This window comes from Lissotriton helveticus, chromosome 1_1, assembly GCF_964261635.1.
Source record: "Lissotriton helveticus chromosome 1_1, aLisHel1.1, whole genome shotgun sequence".
Classification (NCBI taxonomy): domain Eukaryota; kingdom Metazoa; phylum Chordata; class Amphibia; order Caudata; family Salamandridae; genus Lissotriton; species Lissotriton helveticus.
The window spans coordinates 7,915,680-7,935,368 of NC_136057.1; the positions used below are offsets into that span (position 1 = coordinate 7,915,680).

At 45.8% G+C, this 19,689-nt stretch overlaps 1 protein-coding gene across 1 annotated transcript in view; it reads left to right on the forward strand.

Annotated features, from left to right (window-relative positions):
- Nucleotides 1–19,689, forward strand: part of LOC144809431 (uncharacterized) — a 255,275-nt gene that overhangs the window by 209,434 nt on the left and 26,152 nt on the right.

The following is a 19,689-nucleotide window of genomic DNA, read 5'->3' on the forward strand; positions in this document are numbered from 1 at the left end:
TTTTTTTTTGTGTTCGCAAGGATTTCTGCCAGTTCGCGAGGGTTCTGTGCCAGTTCGAAATTGCGAACTTACTTGTCGGCTCGCAACGGCCGCGACTATGTTGTTTCTACATCTGGTTCATCATCACAGGTTCACAGCACCCTCTGTTTCACCACTGCCACCCTCTGGTACACCCATGCCACCCTCTGGTACATCACTGCCACCCTCTGGTTGGTTTATCACTGTAGATTATGGGGGTGAAAAAAAGCAAGCACACCTGCCCTGCTTCAACTGACATGAATTAATTTGGGGTTGATTAATGTGTCACTGAATTTAAACTTCCAGTCTGGCTGGCACCTGCTTCCTTATCTGTAATTTGCTTTCTGTTGCAGTGCAATTTTTTCTTCACAGGACCTTTGTGAACTCTGAAGGGGCCCCTCAGGAAGCACTACAGGGAATGGTTACTAATTATAAGATTGAACTTTTGCACCTGCTGAGTGCTTTCAGTTTTGTCTGTAATTGCTTTCTGTTGCAGTGTAATTTTTTTAACAGGACCTTTGTTGTATACTTGTAGCTATTCTCTGAGCCTGCTGTGAGGGTCAGAGCAGGGTCATAGAATAGTTGCTAGTAGGCAAATGAACTCTGGAGGGGCCCCTCAGGAAGCACTACAGGGAATGGTTACTAATGATAAGATTGAACTTTTGCACCTGCTGAGTGCTTTCAGTTTTGCAAAAATCCAAATATCCAGCAGCATCCACAAAAAGTAATCCTTCCAGGTCAAGATCCAAATCAAAGTGACCAGCACATGAAGAAAGCACTGGGAGGAGCCTGGTGGACAGGAACAGGAAGTTGGAGACTGTGGGGCACTTCCTTCCTCCCACCCCCACTCACCAAAATGGACTCCTTGCAAAGAAAAAGTGCAGGCAAATGTCAACCTGAGGAGTTATTCTGATAAAAATCATAATTTTCAAGGTTTATGCTGCCTGCTGGTGGATTTCTTGTGCGAAATTGCAAATTTTGCAATCTCGCAATTGCGAGATTGTCGCTGCCCGCCGCATCTACGTGTTCGCAAGTGTTTACTCCCGCGAAATTGTATAGTATTCTAGTTGGCAAGTGCGACCAAGCAAAAAATCCGCTTCGCACGGATTTTACGAATTTTCGGCGAGTTCCAGGTCAATCTTTGTCAAACAACAGAAGAGTGTAAAAAAAGACAAATGTATAAGCACAAAAAACAGAGAAAAGATCAACCTAAGTAATTCACATTGTAAATCATTAGGGATTTACTAGGAAGCCCTCACTCACCACCCTGGGTGGTGACATGCTTCATCATCGGGCCCACCAGGAGAAGCCGAGTGCCTCCCTGGTGTGCTACAACGCCAGAATACTGCAGAGCTGGTTTTTTTTGTGACAGTAATGTGAAAAATTTGTGATATTAAAAATGTCAAAGGACTGTCCCATAAAAACGTTTTATTCAATGGTCAGCCTGACATGGTTAAAATATGTGTTGGGAAATCTGCCAAATAATGTTTTGGTTATTTCCACTTAGAGTGGGGTCGACATGTTTCTGCCCTTTTATGTGTAGTTTTACTGGGCTTTCTTCAGGACCGTTAGTAGTCTACCCCGGCGGTGTGGGCGCGCTAAGACAATGGCACACCCTTCAGAGGACAGAGATGTAAGGTGAGAGTAATAAGAAATATAAAGAGCGGAAACGTGGGTTACTTAGCTCTATGATGGTAGGAAGAATTGATCTTACGCCTGCAACTCCCGGCACCCGCTCAGCACCTAGCGTCTCCTGCAACCGGACCTCGTTGATGGTCCCCGTTGGTCGGAAAGCGCTAATGTAGAGTGCCGGTGGGGGTGGGGACGCTGTCGGAAAGCGATGGCCAATCCAGGCACTCCCATCGGAAAAAGGCTTGGGAAGGAAGCCCTCTCCCTCCGTGTCGTCAGCGGAGGATGCTCCAATCACAAACCGAGGTGAAAACGAGGCTTGGAATGCAAGCTGAGTATTGTTCGGGAGGGAAAACTTTATTGGTTTCTGAGATCGAATGCATTGCAAAACGAACAGTGGCGGCAGTGAGGCACTATGATTAGCACATAACTTTGTAATAAACAGTAATAAGTGCTCAAAACACTGCGAAACTGGAGTATGAATAGAGGGTTCATTATACTTATTGTGTGAAGATCGGAGTTTGTTCTTCAACTTTTGAATTAAAGTGATATTACAAGTGAATGGAGTAGTCATGGGTAGACAAGGATGTTACATGACGTAAGGAACAAAAATGGACCAAAGATAAAGCATTGTATGTTTGTAAATAACTTCATGGGTAATGGCACTAGGTCTCCATTCACAGTGTTCTCAAGGCAGGCAGTGTAAGGAACAAGGACTATTCTTAGACACTTAATAGGTAAATGATATTGAAGTACAAGGCAGGGTCATGACTGGAGGTTTCTAGCACACAGCGGGTGGCGAGAGGAAACACAGGTGATCATTAATGATTGCAAAAAGGGTAAAAATAAGAGGTGTTTGCTTAGTGTTCCTAATGCTTGAGTACAGATGACCAGGGAATTTGATCATTAAGACCATTCAGATGTGTTCCTAATCTGTAACCCCAGAGTTGTTCTTTTTCAAAAAGCACACTGGCGGTGTTTTTCTCAGTAGTGATTTTCTCAATGATGGTCCAGCGGAGGTCATTGGGGGTGTGATTTTGCTGGAGGAAATGTTCACTCATCTTAGTAGTTGTTTAACAGCATCTAATGTTGCTGCGATGTTCGCAGATGCGCAGCTTTACTTTGCGGGTGGTCATACCCACATATCTTTATTGACATGGACACGTAATGAGATAGACTACGCTGATGGAATTACAATTAGTGTGTGTCCTCTGTGTCCATGTCCTGCCTGGTTCAAGGGAGAGTTGCTTGGAGTGTGTCGTCAGATGGCTCACATGAGCTTTAGGTGTTGAGAGGAGGCTGTAGCCAGGAGCTACTTTATTTTCACTTAGCACTCGTGAAAGTGTTATTTTGATTCTTACTGTGTTTTTAAAATATTGAATTGCTCTTTAATCTGTGGCACCATCACGGGTTCTCGAACCCTGCTCACCCCCACATCGTTTGGTCTTGCAGCCGAATAGCTGCTGTTGAGACTGATACTCTAGCTGGCCGCCATCTTGGGGGTAGAACGCGGATTGCGCTCTAACAGCCTGGCCCCTCCCAACCTCCTCCACTACAAATGACACCATCTATTCGCCCGCGCAGTGAGCGGGCGCAGCGGGCGGGCGCAGAGAGCGCGCCGGCGGCGCGCCGAAGACGCGGCAAAGGCAAGCCCGTCTGTGCCCGTCCGTGCCAGTACGGGGCAAGGGGCACCTCACTCTGTGCAATTTTTAACATACTCCTCCGAGGACCTCTGCAGTCTACACAAGACACCTCTAACGTTAGATGCGGATATACAGGACCGCCTTGCAAATCTGGGATTACTGCAATCAAGTGGCAGATTTCCTGAGTTATTGCGTGTCCAGGGGAAAAACTCCACAACTATCCCCTCAAATCAGGTGACTCTTCGGATCTCCTACTTAAACACACGTTCATTAGTGAAACATAAATTGGAGATTTTTACACTACTCTCGAATGAATCACCGGCCATTCTGTTTCTTACCGAAACATGGCTGACTCCTGATTCCATTCCAGATATACTGACTGCTCTCCCTACAGATTACTATAAACTCCACACTGATCGCTCTCCAGGAAAAGCGGGTGGCGGAGTGGCTGCTATTATTCAGAGTAAACATACTTTTACGACTATTACGCCCCTTAATGTGGTTGCTGCAGACAATGTAGTGATCAAGTTAGATTCTGATCACACCTCTCTGATCTGCATCATTGTGTACAGGCCCCCTCAGCCTATGCCCCTCTTCCCCCTCCCCTTGAGCGAGCAGATAGCAAACTTAGCAACTAAATACTCAAATATTTTGCTCATTGGTGATTTTAACTACTGGTTCGGCGATCCGTTAGGCGGCCCTCATTCACTCGAATTCACTACCTCTTAACAAATTTTAATCTTACACAACATCTCTTAACGCCAACGCATCAGAAAGGCCATATAATGGACCAGATCTGGACGACAAACCCGATTATTTCTGCCCTGAGGGTACTCCCATGCATATGGTCTGACCATTTTTTGGTCACATTCCAACTAACTCTGCCCATAAGAGTCAAGCCCCCCCTAGTTGAGGGTGGCTCAGTGAGACGCTGGAATACTATTGACAAGCCAGAATTTATGAACATTCTAACTAGCTCTATGCCAAGTCCTGTGCAGAATGTGGACATTTACGATTCTCAGATCTAGCTGTGGCTAACAACAGCGAGCGACCACTCTGCACCACTAAAAAAGATCAGGATTAATCGAAAGGCAGAAGCTCATAAGTGGTTTACCAAGGAATTAAAAGAAATGAAACTGTTACTCCGCCAGAGGGAGAGAAAATGGAGAGCTCGTTATGACTTAGGGGACAGGATCCTTTATAAACAAGAGCAGGTAAAATATAATAAAGCCATTAAAGCAGCTAAGGTAGAACACTCTTCCTCGAGGATCCTTACCTCTTCCAACAAGTCGAGAGAGATCTTCTCGATTGTGGATGAGCTATCTAACCCGGATAGACTGTCACTTAAACCAACTCCTTCACTGGAGCTATGCGACAAGCTGAACACTTTCTTTCTGGAAAAGATTGTAGCTATCAAAGCTAGCATTGTATGCTCTCCATTAACTGAGCCTCCGACTGATACTATCATGAATACTTCTACAATGGACATCTTCCCTATAATTAATGCTGAATCACTCTCTCCTCTACTGTCTAAAGTAAAATCAGGTTCCCCCCGGGATTGTTGTCCACCGCACATACTGAGGGAGGTTTTTTCCATCACTCCTCAGCCTGCCTTGTCCTTGCTTAACTCCTCATTTACTCAAGGCTGTGTCCCTAATTCGTTTAAAGATGCCATAGTGGTTCCTCTGTGTAAAAAGGTCGGTGCCGATCCTTCGGAACCTTCCAATTATCGCCCCATCTCCTTGCTCCCTTACCTGGCTAAGGTGCTGGAGGCACACGTGGCAAAATGTATGTCCGACTTTATGGAACACACTGGATACCTGGACTCCCACCAAGCCGGCTTCCGGCCAGGTCACTCCACGGAGGTGGTTATCTTGGCAGTCCTGGACGAGCTCCTAAGGAAGGCTGATGCTGGAATCCCCCAAGCACTGGTCCTTTTAGATCTGTCCGCCACGTTCGACACGGTGGACCACAAGATCTTGGTGGACCGTGTCGGACGGGCAGACTTTCAGGGCAAGGCCTTGAAATGGATCACCTCCTTTTTGGAAGATCGTACGCAGGCAGTTCGCTTAGCAAATTTCACTGCTTCTAGGTCAAACACCACATGTGGGGTCCCACAGGGATCTTCTTTGTCCCCACATTTGTTCAATCTCTACCTTCTCCCCCTGATTAAAGCTTTAAAACAGAGGAAAGTATCCACATTTAATTATGCGGACGACTTGCAGCTTTCTTTCACCATAGATAATTCAACTGAGTCTAGCACTAATTTTCAGGAAACTATGGTGTTTATCCGTCATTGGATGGATCATAATCAATTGAAGCTCAACCCCGGGAAGACGCAGGTGCTATTGATAGGAGACAGCTGCATCTCCTGGGGCCCCCACTATTGGCCTACAGAATTAGGGCCTTTTCCCAAACCCTCCTCCTCTGTAAAAAGTCTTGGGGTAACTATTGATAGAGATCTCTCTCTGAATACTCAGGTGGGCACAGTAATATCTAAATGCTTCTTTCAATTGCGAAAGATCCAGAAGATACACCACCTGCTCACCCAGGCAGCACTGATACAAGCTGTGATAGGATTGGTCCTGTCTCACCTAGACTATGCAAATTCAATCTATCTAGGACTTCCTTTGTATCAGATCAAGAGGCTCCAGCTGGTACAAAACCAGGCTGCGCGACTGATCTATCAGCAGCCTAAATGGCAATCGGTAAGACCCCTAATAAAGAAGCAACATTGGCTTCCACTGCTCCAACGGTCCGTTTTTAAAACAGCTTGCCTAACATTCAAGTCCTTAAATTGCTAAAGCCCCATTTTTATTAATAACCTGATATTAAGGCACACTCCCACTCGCGATCTCCGTTCCAAATATCAAAATCTGTTAGTGAGTGCCAGGTTCAAACGGAAGCGACATGGCGGCCGTCGCTTCGGGTTCCTGGCGCCACAACTCTGGAACACACTTCCATTAGAGATCCGCTCCTGCTCTCAGTTACTCCGATTCAGAAAGCAGCTTAAGACCTGGCTGTTCACACAGGCATATGAGTAAATTAGTCCTGCCCACATCCTACTCTGAACAGCGCCATGAAACCTTGGTCTACGTGCGCTTTACAAATGGGTTATAACATAACATAACATAACAATTTGCACATGGGTAGTGTCCGATGATTGGGGGTAAACCCTAAGCATTGGTGATGGATCTTTCAATGGGAGAGTTGGACATGTTGGGTTTCGGCCGTGTGTGTACTAGGGAGTCCTTTAGGCTCCTGCCTTTTTTGAACGAAAAGAGTGGTTTATCCCAAGTTCTTTTGTTGCCCGTGATAATCTTCCAGTGACTTTTTCATAGCGTCTGAAAGACAGCTGTAGGTGGTAACACACGTGAGTGGCATGTCTGTTGGTTCTTAGACGGTTTCCTCCAAAAGTGCTTCTCGGGGTTGATTCCTTGCACGCTTGTTCCCTTTGTCAAGAATTTTAGCAGGGTATCCTCTTGATTTTAATCTCTTGGTGAGGTCATTTGCTTGAGTCGTGTAGTCCCCAGTGTCGCTGCAATTTCGCCGTATCCTAAGATACTGACCATAGGGCAGGTTCTCCCTGAGAGGTCTAGGGTGGAAAGTAGAGAATTCGAGTAAGTTATTCTTTGCTGTCGGCTTGTAGTGTGTTCTTGTAGTTAGAGCAGTTCCACTTACTGTGATGACCACGTCCAGGAATACCACAGCCTTTTTGCTGAAGCAATGGGTGCATTTTAGATATGGGTCTAAGGTATTGACCCAGATCAGGAATTGTTTTAGAGAAGTTTCGTCCCCCTCCCAGATGAGGAAAATATCATCAATATACCTCAGTAGTATATAGTGATACCTTCACTTCAACTCTGGCCTTAAATTTGACAGCTCCGGCCAGGAATCCTGGCCTTAAAAAGTGATGGGTCTAGTCTTAATTATGACAGGCCTAGTCTTAAACTCCTGGCCGGAAATTTGACAGCTCTGGCTGGAAACCCTGGCCTTAAATTTAACAGGGCCTGGGCGCAGGCTGTTGGCCTTGAACAGGCCTGGCCTTAAAAGGGGGGTGACATGTAGGGATATTCCCAAGAAGTAACAGGCTGCATCTTAATTATGACAGGCCTAGTCTTAAACTCCTGGCCGGAAATTTGACTGCTCTTGCTGGAAACCCTGGCCTTAAATTTAACAGGGCCGGGCCTTAAAAGGGGGGCGGCTGAGTCATAGGGGGGTGTGTAGTTTTGTTTTGGAGACATAGGCGTGGCGGAGCCGTCAGAATACATATAAGCCGGTGTCAGGAGCCTGATATAGCAAGCAAGCAACCGCTGGACTACGTGAAGGAGCGCCATGGCAGAAAAGAAGAGCTACAACCCATTTGCGAGAAAACACGGGGTTGGTGGCTCACAGACCCCCTTCATTAGCTATTACAGAACCATAAGCCCTTTGGTAATGGACGAGAATGCTCAATCAGAAGAACCTAAGGATATGGGTTGCGACGTTACTGCTTTTGGCTGTGGGTTTGCTAAGCGCTTTGGCGCCCCTGGTTTCAAGGATTGGCGGTGTCCGCTGTCCCCGATTAAGAGCGATAGCAGCAGCGGCTCTAGCGAGGGTTCGAGTGGCGACTTGACGGTTGAGCAAAGCATGCTCTTGGAGTCGGAGGATGCGGAGGACACCATAGTTCCGCCTAATACACCCGTCTATGAAGACGTGGGTTTTCGCGAGAGTCTTTTTCCTGAGAATGTCCCTGTTCAAAAACTTGATGCAAACGTGGAAGCTGAGGGAGCATCGGATGTTATTCCCGCCTCTCAAAATGTCAGAACCGCGGCTGATGGGGCATCGCAGGATATTAACAACTCTCAAGATGGCAGAGCCGCAGCCGAGGGTGGTGAAAATGTGGGGGTGAGTTAAAATGTTATGAGCAGCCATTTATCATAAGGATGTATTTTATTTCTACAACTATCGAACGCTAATATTTCGTTTTTGTTTGTGACCCTCTAGAGAGCAGAACCAGTGGGGTGCACTTACTTCATAATGCACAAAGAAAATGAAACTATGCCCCCTCCTAATACCCACATCTATGAAACCATGGATGTTCAGAAGGCTATGAATCCTACGAAGGTAGTTGTGCAACAGCCTGATACAAGCGTTGAAGATGAAGGGTCCCCAATGGATGTTACCGACTCTCAAGATTTCAGAGGCGCTGCAGAGGGTGGTGAAAGTGTGTGGGTAAGTAAAAAATGTTAGGCGTAGACCCTTTACTTGAAAGTTTGTTGTCTTTCTACCGCTAACGGGGTGTCAATATTTGTCTTTTGAACCTAGGATGAAACACCGAAAAGAACTGAGGCCCAGGGGCAGACTGCAAAAGGTCGCAGCTTGAATCTGTCCTGTATATGCTGTGCAAACCAGACTGGAAGTTCCACAAAGCCGAGTTCACCGCTGCCCATGGAATGTGAAGATGGTTCTAAGAACAATGAGTTTGTAAAAGCAACGGCGTGGTTCCCCAGAGACACTATAGCTGGTGTCAAAGGTTTCGCAGCTATAGTTGTACGCGCGTGTGTCAAACGGGACTATTACAACATGTGTTTCGGCCACCGTATTAGGGACCCTCAACAGGAGGCGCACGAGTGTCTAGCCGAATCATACAGAGACCGAATGATACGGCACATATGTAGTTTGCTTGATCCGTACAAGATGTATAAGCTGCTAAGGGTGGTGCACGGCCTGAGTGATGAAAATAATTTTGTCCACCCTAACATGTTGAAGATCTTGATGGCGACAGTAAAGGAGATACGCTATGCCAACGACCCCTGCGCAAAACTAAGAGGCATGCCAAACGCCTGTGCGTGCTGTGACAGAAAAATGATAGAAAGACTTATAGAAAGGCGCATGTGTAATGTGTATCTAAAAAGCAGAAAAGTAGTGGCCATCGCACCACAAAGGCTATTTTATAATAGATAAGTCCTGATGTATTGCTAAGTGCTAGCGTGTATTTAAAAGTAAAGTAGTAGAATGTTACACCCAAAAAAGTATATGTGTTAAACCGTACTTACTACGCATACTGTGAAAAGATATGAAACCCCTTTTTGTTTTGTGATTTGGTAATACTCATTATTTTTAATAAAATGTTCTTACACAAAACAAGCGTCTTTCATTTCCTGTACTCTAATGACTGCTAACATGTCGGAAGGCCTGTTAAGAAAACTTTATTATGATACAAGAGGGGTTGGCAGCTTTGGAAGCGGCGACGCTCTATATAGAAGGGCTGTGGCTGAAAAGAAGTCGGTAAGCAGAGAAGCTGTGAAGACATGGTTATCAGGAGAGGAGGCGTATTCACTACATAAACCAGCCAGAAGACGCTTTAAGAGGCGTCCTACAATCGTTAATGCGTGTATAGATTATCAGTGGCAGGCGGACATAATCAGCCTTCAAGATACTGCAAAACATAACGACGGCGCCTGTTATATATTAACAGTCATAGATGTGTTGTCCAAATACGCGTACGCAGAGGCGCTGCGTGATAAAAGTGGAGCTAGCGTCACGGCCGCTTTTAAAGCCATCTTCGATAAGGGACGTATTCCTCAAAAACTACAAACAGACGCAGGAAAAGAATTCTTAAACAAGTCATTTCAGAAATTATTAAAGCAGCACAATGTTCAACATTTTGTAACACACACCGAGGTAAAAGCAGCGGTTGTAGAAAGGTTTAACAGAACTTTAAAGTCTAAGATGTGGCGGTATTTTACGGCCAACAATACGTACAGATACGTGGATGTTCTACAGGCTTTTTTAGCTGTATATAATGCCAGTTATCATAGGACCATCAAAATGGCACCTGAAGAGGTAACATCTAGTAATTCGTTAACTGCTTGGAGAAACTTGTATGGTCCTAACTTTGGGACAAAGGTGAAGAAGTCTATATTTAAAAATGGTGATCACGTTAGGATTTCAAAACTGAAAGGAGTCTTCACAAAGGGTTACCAACAGACCTTTAGTGATGAAATATTTATAGTGGAAAGTGTGGAGCTTAAGGAAGGGCTGTATATTTACAGGTTAAAGGACTACGATGGGGAAACGGTGTCGGGATCCTTTTACAAGGAAGAGTTACAAAAGGTGCCCAATGATCCAAACCGTGTGTATAGGGTTGAAAAGGTTCTGAAAAGGCAAGGTACAGGTGCTAAGAGCCAGGCATATGTCAAATGGCGCGGCTGGCCTGAGAAATTTAACAGTTGGGTGTTGGCCAGCTCCCTGAAGGGTGTGTGAGCTAAAAGCCGCTGCTACGATGGAGACTACACCCTTTTATATAACCTTACCATCCAACGCTTCTAAGGACATGTTCCCCAGCAATCAGATTTCTAATTACACCGTCAAATTGGCTAAGGCTGTGGACCTGAAGGGGGACTGGGAGGTTGCCCTAACAGAAATACAATACCCTAGAACATGGAATACATTTACAGCGGCCGAAGCCAAGTTTCACATCAAGAGGGAGCAGGACCCCATGGGCATACACACATCCTTCCCGCCCGGCTACTACCCAAACATTACAAGCATTATCGAAGCCATCAACAAATCCATAGCCGCTATAGAACCACATCCGAATATTCATCTGGCCCTAGATAATGTGAGAAGGAAGGTGTTTCTTAAATCCATAAATCGAAACACCCTGTTTAACTGCTCAGGTAAATTAAAAAGGATTTTAGGGACAGTACAACATGTGAAAAGCCCCGTGGAACAAGATCAAACGTGCCCCGATATTAATGGGGGGTTCTACACGCTCTACGTGTACAGCGATATTGTAGAGTCTCAGAGGATAGGTGATAGTTACTCGCCATTGTTAAGGTGGGTGCATGTACAGGGTGATAATAATACCATGGTCAACATACAATTTAACAAACCCGACTACGTCGCAGTTTCTAAAAACCATTTTGACACTATTTCAATTATGATCTACGATGATCAGTCTGAGCCGGTGGCCTTTAAATACGGGAAAGTTATTGTCAAGCTTCATTTAAGGCCTAGACACGACAGAGGGTATTAGGCAGCCATCATGGTGGTTATGAAAACCTACGGAGATCCGTCTATGTACAGAGACTATTACAGAAGTCAAGCCGGTTATGGAGGACCACCGTACTTTCAAGGTTCACCCGTTATGTACGGGGCTGGATTAGGAGGATTCTTTAGGAGTCTGTTTAGAAGAGCTATGCCTTTCCTGAGAAGAGGCTATGAAATTGCAAAACCTCATGTTAAGGCGGCTGCCTCGAACATTGCCCAGGAGGTGGTGGGGTCTGTTACCTCGGCGGTTGCAGAGCGCATGAACAAGCAGCCTCAAGAAGGAGCTGGTTTGATGTATAAGCCACGCGCTAGTGTCAAAAGGAAACGGGGTGTTTCCAGACGCCGGGGTCCCCCAGCCCCCTATAAAAAAAGGAGGACCGCTTCAAAACGTCCTCAGAAAAGAAGAGCTCCAAGACGGAAGAGAGCTGCAAAGAAGCGAACCGGCTCTAAAGTAAATATTTTTTAAAGCCTTGTAAGCACAGCCATGGCCTTCGTACATTGTGGATCTGGAGAGTGCGCCAAATCCGAGTTGGACTTGTTTAGTCTAAAGCCCACACAGACAAGCATCGAAAACAGCTTCTTCATGGAGGTGTCGCCTTTAGCAGCATTGACACCGTTGGCACCTATAGAGTTTTATGTGTCAGGGGCCACGGATATGTATTTGGATCTCAACAACACTCTGCTGCATCTTATGTGTAAAATCGTAAAAGCGGATGGGACCGACATTGACGACGGTTCTAAGGTGGCACCAATCGCTTACCCTGTAGCTACCATGTTTAATCAAGTGGACATCACCCTGGGCGACCGACTCATCACCCAGAACGATAACATGTACGCCTACAGAGCCTACATAGAGAGTATTCTAAATTACAGTAGCGATGCCCTTGACACACAACTTTCAGCGGGTCTCTTTCACAGGGATACACACGGACAGTTTGAAAGCACAGCTCTGGATGGTGATAATAAGGGCTTTATAAAAAGAGCGGGGCATGCTACAGCCAGCCGTACCTTTGACCTCCTGGGGCGCATACATTCGGACCTCTTCTTCCAAGATAAACTGCTCATCAACGGAATTGATCTTAAGATCAAGCTCAATCGTAACAAGGACTCATTCTGCCTCATCAACGGGGATGCGGAACAGTACAAGCTGAACATACTGTCCGCGAGCCTGTTTGTAAAGAGAGTGAAAGTGTCCCCGAGCGTCAGGCTAGCGCACGCCGAAGCTTTGCAAATATCCAACGCCAAGTACGCTGTGGAAAGAGTAGCTCTGAAGGTATTCAGCATCCCTGCAGGTACCCGCTTAACACAACAGCAGAATCTATTTCTGGGACAGCTACCAAAGCTCATCATCATAGGGTTTGTGGACAATACAGCTTTTAGTGGCACCTATGCCTCAAACCCCTTCAATTTTAAACACTACAACATCAACTACGCGGCGCTGGTCCACGAGGGCAATGTGATTCCTGCAAAACCCTACACCCCCAGTTTTGCAGCAGGGCATTACATCAGGGAATATCAGGGACTGGTTTCGATAACAGGCAAGCATCAAAGGGACTGTGGTGTAGCGGTGTCAAGAGAAGGCTATGGCCGTGGATACACGTTGTTCGCATTCGACCTGACACCGGACATGGAAGATGGCGATCACTACAACCTGGTCAAAAATGGGAATCTAAAAGCTGAAATACGATTCGCAGCTCCACTGGCGACGAATGTGAACATGGTCGTATTCTCTGTATTCGACAGCATCATTCAGATCAACCACGCAAGGCAGATTTTGTTTGACTATCTTTAAAAACATTTGTGAAATGGATACGGTGCAGATACGTGACTTCTTAAGCAGACATAAATACGCTAGGAAATACTTTTTGGGTGTTTTCCCTAGCGATGGGTTACCAGGCGACATAGGGGCAGAAAGACCATGCACCCTAGTCTTTAACACAGACCCGCATGACCAGGCTGGGACACATTGGGCAGCCATGTTTATAGATGTTGACAAGGTTACAGTGTTTGACAGTACAGCAGAGTTCCCTGAGCACAAACTCTATACAACCCCTATATTCAAGTTTGTGAAAAAAGCTGCAGCGGTGGTGGAGTATAACAAACTAAGGGTGCAGGATTCCATGGCCATCACATGCGGGGAACATTGTATTTATTTTATCAGTAAAATGTCACAGGGTCTTTCGTTTAGAAATTTCTTAAAGCTATTTCCGGGGGATCTTGTTAACAATGACCGTATAGTTGTGAGATATGTAAAAGAAAACACCAGGGTGTCGGTCAGACCTGTGAAAACTGAATATGTACCTTGTCAAAACTGTAAGAGTTTATAACAGTTGTATGCTTAATGTTGAACGTTTAAAATAAAAGACATTATATTTTTAAAAACATGCATTCAGACTCGTTATTTCAATATACATGCACCATAAAATGTTTTTTGAAAGACGACTGAGACGGTTTGTAAAGTTATAACAAGGTGTTTATTACAAAATATGTAGTTGACAAAACTTTATTGCAGAAACCTAGGAATAAAAAATTCACACACACTTAATCAAAAATCCATGCGAAGGGTGGCTGGGGCAATGTCTTTTTTTTTTTTCGAGCTGGCACCGACGGTGCAGGAGTAGTCCATTTAGGGGATAGTCTGTGGCCTTCAGAGCCTGTAGGCGATGGCAGTAGGGGACTCTTCAAATTGTCTAGCAGGCGGCGGTGTTCATTATTACCAACAAGCGCGGAGGGTATATTGAGTTCAGCAGCGGCCTTCAGAAACTGCTCCCAGCCTCTCGGGGCATTTTGAGGCGTTAGGATTTTGGGGTGTGTGAGACCTTTGACTAGATCGTACATATGCGACCCTGCAACAGGCTTGCCCTTGTAGAGGAACTCGCCGCGATCATTCCAAGAGGTTAGGTCTTTAGAAGCGGCTAGTTTACTCATGAGCATCTGCGCAGCCCCTCTGTGCCTTTGACCTATATTTTTTAGGAGGTCTCCAACAAAGGTATCTGAGGCTGTCGCACCATCGGGAGGCGGTTGTAGGGGCTGCGGATCGGGGGCCTGAGCAGCTGGTTGTTCAGAGTCTGGGGTATATAGAGTCAACTTGTTCTTCTCGGTATTCCACTGGGTGTAGTAATTTAAGAATTTTTTGAGAGTGCTGTTGTAAAGGTTAGCCTTGTCATAGGGGTTTAGATCAGTCCTGCTCAAAATGTCTTTAATTTCAGTATCCAGGCGTAGAGTCTCATTTCTACGGATATCCCAGGCGTTGTCATTGGTGGACCCCATTTGCTCCATCTGCTGCCTAGGAACCAGATACATTTTTGTGGCGTGGTCCATCACTCACCCGTGAGGAGGCTTGTAATTACAGGTATAGCTATCCCCAGCAAGCTACCTATAAAACCTCCAGACTGTTTCACCAGTTTCTTCTTTGTTATGAGTGAGCCCCTTTTATTACTGAGCTTCTTGATAAGCCCCTTCTTCTTCTTCAGAACCTGTAACTGCCGCTTTGATATAGGGACATTGCCTTTTAGGGTGTTTAGGGCTATTTCTGAAATGGCAGCCACTAAATCGTCAGAAGCGGTGCCCAGGATGGCCTTTCGATGTTGGGGACTGGCTTTAACAAGCATTTTCAGGAGGGCTAAATTGCGGCGTAGGTGTGCAGACATGGTCACCACTGTGCGTTATAAGGGCGTGGCTGTAAATGGTTCTAAAATACATCAGTGTTGCTTTTTATAGGGCCTGGTCTTGGGCTTTGGGGTGTAAACTACTGGTAGCTCTGGGGGAAAAATATCAGCCCTTAGTCTATAGTCTTCTAGAGTTTCATTTTTTAAGTCTACCAACAGGTACCCGTGGGGTTTTGCTGTAGCGTCGTTAAAGGCCTCCATGAAGAAGTGTGTGTTTCCTGGGTACATCTGTTTAGCTATGACGGATATTTGTTGTTTGTCACGAGGGTTTTTAAATAAAACAAGGTATGAAGCGTTGAGAGCTATAGACCTACTGTTCTTGCCTTTGTAAAACAAGTTCTGCACAATGTAGCAGATGCTTAGATTACGATGATGGGAATATTGGGTAAAAGCTCTCTCTAACTCGGGATGATCACCACCTTCACGCATCAGATCATCAACAATTATCATATTTACAAGGGTTGGGGGTAGTAGCTCATCATCGTTGAGGTTATCCGGTATACCCTCTATAAATTTGATATGTGGGAACCGGCGGCCCAAATCTGTATAAAGAGGCTGCCAGCATGAATAAAGCCACACAATGTTGTTAGGGGTTTGTGATAAAGCAGAGCCGGCATTTTCTAAGAGCTTTTTTATAAAGTAGCTTTTCCCGCAGTTTGAGGGACCTGCTAGCACGCAGGAGAACGGATGCTGTAACCTAGTGTCCATGCTGTGGCGGCTGTCTCTCTAATGGGTCCAGTAACCATAAGGCAGTGTTTTATAGTCGGTGGTCAGGACCCTTTTATCAAAAACAACTCGCAATGTTTTATGTAGAGGCTGGGTTGTGATTTCCCACTTCTTTTTGGATCTGACTATGCAGGGCTGGTTCACGACTATGGTTTTAGCATTCTCAGAATCGTCTGCTGTAGCGTATTCATGCACCAGATTCTTCAAACTATCAAAATTGATTTTTAGGGTGTTGCTGACATTTAATGTTATCCCTTTGACCTTCATACACACCTTGTTCTTGTTGGTACGGTAGCTGTATGTTTTAGGTCCGGAGGACGTAAATTCTTTTATAAACTCATCCTTATCTAGCTCACTGGTTAGATTACCCGGATAATCTCCCAGAGGGGGGTCTTCATCCCCCGGCTTGCTCAGAAAAATCACAGAATCTGTATCGTGATACAAGCAGCGATCCTGGAGCTTATCCATAACCCCGTAAAGCTCTAGACGAGCGTGGGCAGTCGTGAAGCAGGCTATGAAAATGTTTATGTTGTTACTCGATGTGGGGTACTCTTGGGCGTATTTCCAACACAAAGCAGCGGTATCGTCATCGATAAAGTCGCAGCTGGACACCTCGTAGCATGGGGCAAACAGGTACTTGAACAGTTCATCAGGATCTGATATTAAGGTAGTATTTGAAAGGTTTGTGCGCTGTGCAAATTTTCCCCATAAGGAGTTGAGACAGAGTTTGGCTAACTGGCGGCGTGCAGGATTGACCTCTATCAGCTGGGGGCGTAAACGGATACCCTCGTGAGCGTAGTAGTCGTCGATGTATTTCTGTTTTGCATCCTGACTAGTACACCATTCAGGATACCCTGAGGCCTCCTGTTTGTCTCTGAGAAACAAATTAATGTAGGGGGCAAAGAGTTGTGTTGTAGTGCTCTTAAAATGCCACACTTCGTGCACTCTACCTAGCCTGTACCCTTTCTCTAAGGCAGCTTGTACCTCGATGCTACACCAGGTCCCTGTGAGCATCCTTTGTTCATCGGTGTGTCTGCAACCGTCAACTTCTTTAAGCATCGCACATGTTCGACAGAGGGGGAACATCAGCTTGCCATCGACTCTGCATGGTAACACCGGGAAGTAAAGCTGCTTAGGAGGATAGATTTCACATTTGATAAGCCCAAAGTATTCGGATAGGGGCTTAAAATCTCTATAGATGATGGTGGGATGACCCAGCGGGTACAACTTCATCTTGTTCACAAAAGGGTACAGACTGGTGAAATCATAGTAGTGCATTTTCTCACCCTCACCAGCGGCCTTGTACAGTTGTATGACATTTGTGCGCCCCCCAAATAAGGCATCGCGGGGTTCCAGAGGTGTGGGTAAATCACGGTTCTTAAGAAAAGAGCAGAGGTCTGTGTCGGTTTTTAACATGTCTAACCACTCGTGCTCCCAAAGAACTCGCATAGCAAAGCCCTGGTTTTCAACATACTGTGCCTTTGTCAGAGTACGTCTGTATAAGTGTTCAAATTTGGACCCCAGCATTTTGTTATACTCGTGGGGCTTGTAACACTTGGGGCATCCGTGGTAAAAACAACCGTTGAATTCAAAGGCCGTCGGCACACCGTTAATTACAGAGAACCCGTCCAGGTAATAGGGCCCCAGGCGGTATTCACCACCCTGTAAGGCATGTTGAATTTGTATGTCTTCCTTCTCAGAGACGTGCATGAGCCACTGGATAGAGGGGGTTGAATAACGTTTCTGTTTACCGTTATAGAGGTCTGGCGGTACTAGAGCTATAGTTTCGGGCCTTAAAAACATGTGTTTGTAGATGGACATACACATGGATGCCAGAGTGACGTTTTGAAATGGGTCTATGTATTCGACCGCATGCCGCGTTTCAGGGGTTTTGGATTTCAACACCGTTACTTCTTTAGTCATAGACACCACAGCATCTCTGAAGATGTTACAAGCTTGCCGCAGGATCATTACATCAGCCTGACAATAAGCTTTCAACTCTGTTTGAAAGTGAAACGCCTTTTCACGGTTTTCAGAGTACCATTGTAGAAAGCTCACTTTCTCATCAGGCATCATGTATTCCACCCCGTAGCTGTCGGTAGGAGGCATGGGTCCCACATAATTCTGATTAGCCCAGGTGTTAAAAAAGTGTGGAAAATAACCTTTACACCCAGGGAACCCAAAGGCCTTTGGCAGCTTGCTCAATTTCATGGGTAGGAAATTCAGGGTGTCCATGAAGCGTATTTTTAAAGGGCATACCGTCATCAACATCAGTTTAGACCCCTGTGTTATGAGTTCCACCGGTATCTTTTCACGAATCATGTCTCGTAGAATAAAGAAGGAGTCATAGGCTTTCGAGTTGTGGGCGAGCATGGTATATCCTTGGAATTTGGCTTGAATGAAAGTGCTCAGGAAATCACCAACGCACGTTCGTCCCTCAAACTCCCAGCTGTCGTCGGAAGTTAGATGGTGGGCGTAAATATAGTTAGGTTGGTGTACCCCCGTCTCTTGTGTGCACTCTATATCAAACACTATATAGTCCTCGGTCTTGGTCTGAGGTAGACCTTTAACCATATAACACTGATGGCTGGTGCCTGCCTCGTAAGACACATGACAACGGGGACATATCATGCCTTTGCACTTGTGATCCGTTGCCACATACCGCCCACACTCACTGCAGTCCTTTTTAGGGACGCATGTGAAAGATTTCTCGTGTATGCTCAAGCAGTTTTGCGAGCGACAAAACATCCTACATGTGCCGCACCTCACCTTCAGGGTAGCGTCTTCTATACAGCCGTCCCTCTGACACATCTTGCAATGCATTTCACATTGGTGGTATGTTTTATTGCTGTATATATGGTCACAGTGGGCGCACACATTCCTGACACCCAAAAAACCTTTAAGGTTCAAGATGCCGTAAAAATGATTTTCGGCGTGGAGGACATATACGGTCTTGTTTCTCACAGGGCCCCCTGTTGTAAAGTACTTCCAGGAACCGTTGTGATGAAGAACTTTCACCGTCACGGCGAAATAGTTCTCAAAAAGACCTATATCGCCAAAGCCGACCATTCGGTCAGGAGGTATTTCAAGAACCTCATGGGCTTCAGCAGCTCTAGACATGATGACAGCGTCAGGGGTCTTGCGAGCCATCAGCAGCCCCACGATGCTGGCCGCCAGACATGTGTTGGCAGAGGGGCTGTTAAAGTTGAGCAGCCACCTCTGTTTCTTACCAATTATTTGACTGTAGAGTATGCTCTTTAAAGGTCTGGAAACACCACCCTCACGCCCCCGTACAATGAGGGCTATGACTCTAAAAGTGCCATAGGCGACTAGTTCTGCCTTACTCTGTAAAAGCCTTGAGAGGTTTTCTAAAAATTGCACAGCGTCAAAAACATCTCGGGCCTTCCGCCTGGTGAACAACGGAGTGTCAAAACCCTGCCCCTGGAAGCGGAGTTGGAAAAAGTCATTAGGCCCCACATTGTGTAACAACCTTTCTATGAGCTCCTGCACAGCCTGATGTATAGCCAGAACACCCTGATCGGATGATGTTATTTGATGGATGTTAATAAATCTAAACTCCTCATAGTGTTCTACGGCCCTAAACCTCTCTACATTGCGAGTGTAACTTCTAACCCTCTCTAAACACAAGGGCTCTGGGCCCTCAGCAGTAGGAGTGTGAATTGCGGAGGTGTTCTCTGTTGTGTCATTTTGGGGGGTCCTGGTGGGACCTGTCTCAGGAGTCCTTGTAAACCTGCGGGTAGCGCATATTCTAGCCTTCTTCAGCTTATTTATTAAGCGCCTGCGTTGCTTTGTACTATTAAGCCACTTTTTTTTTCTTTTACGACCCCAGGCTTTTCGAGATACCATGCCCCAGCCTATCTGAACAGGTTGGTTGGTGTCATTGTACGCCTTGTTCATGGAGGCCGCTGCTACAGTTCCACCCCTAGGTCCTTCTGAATGTTGCTGTG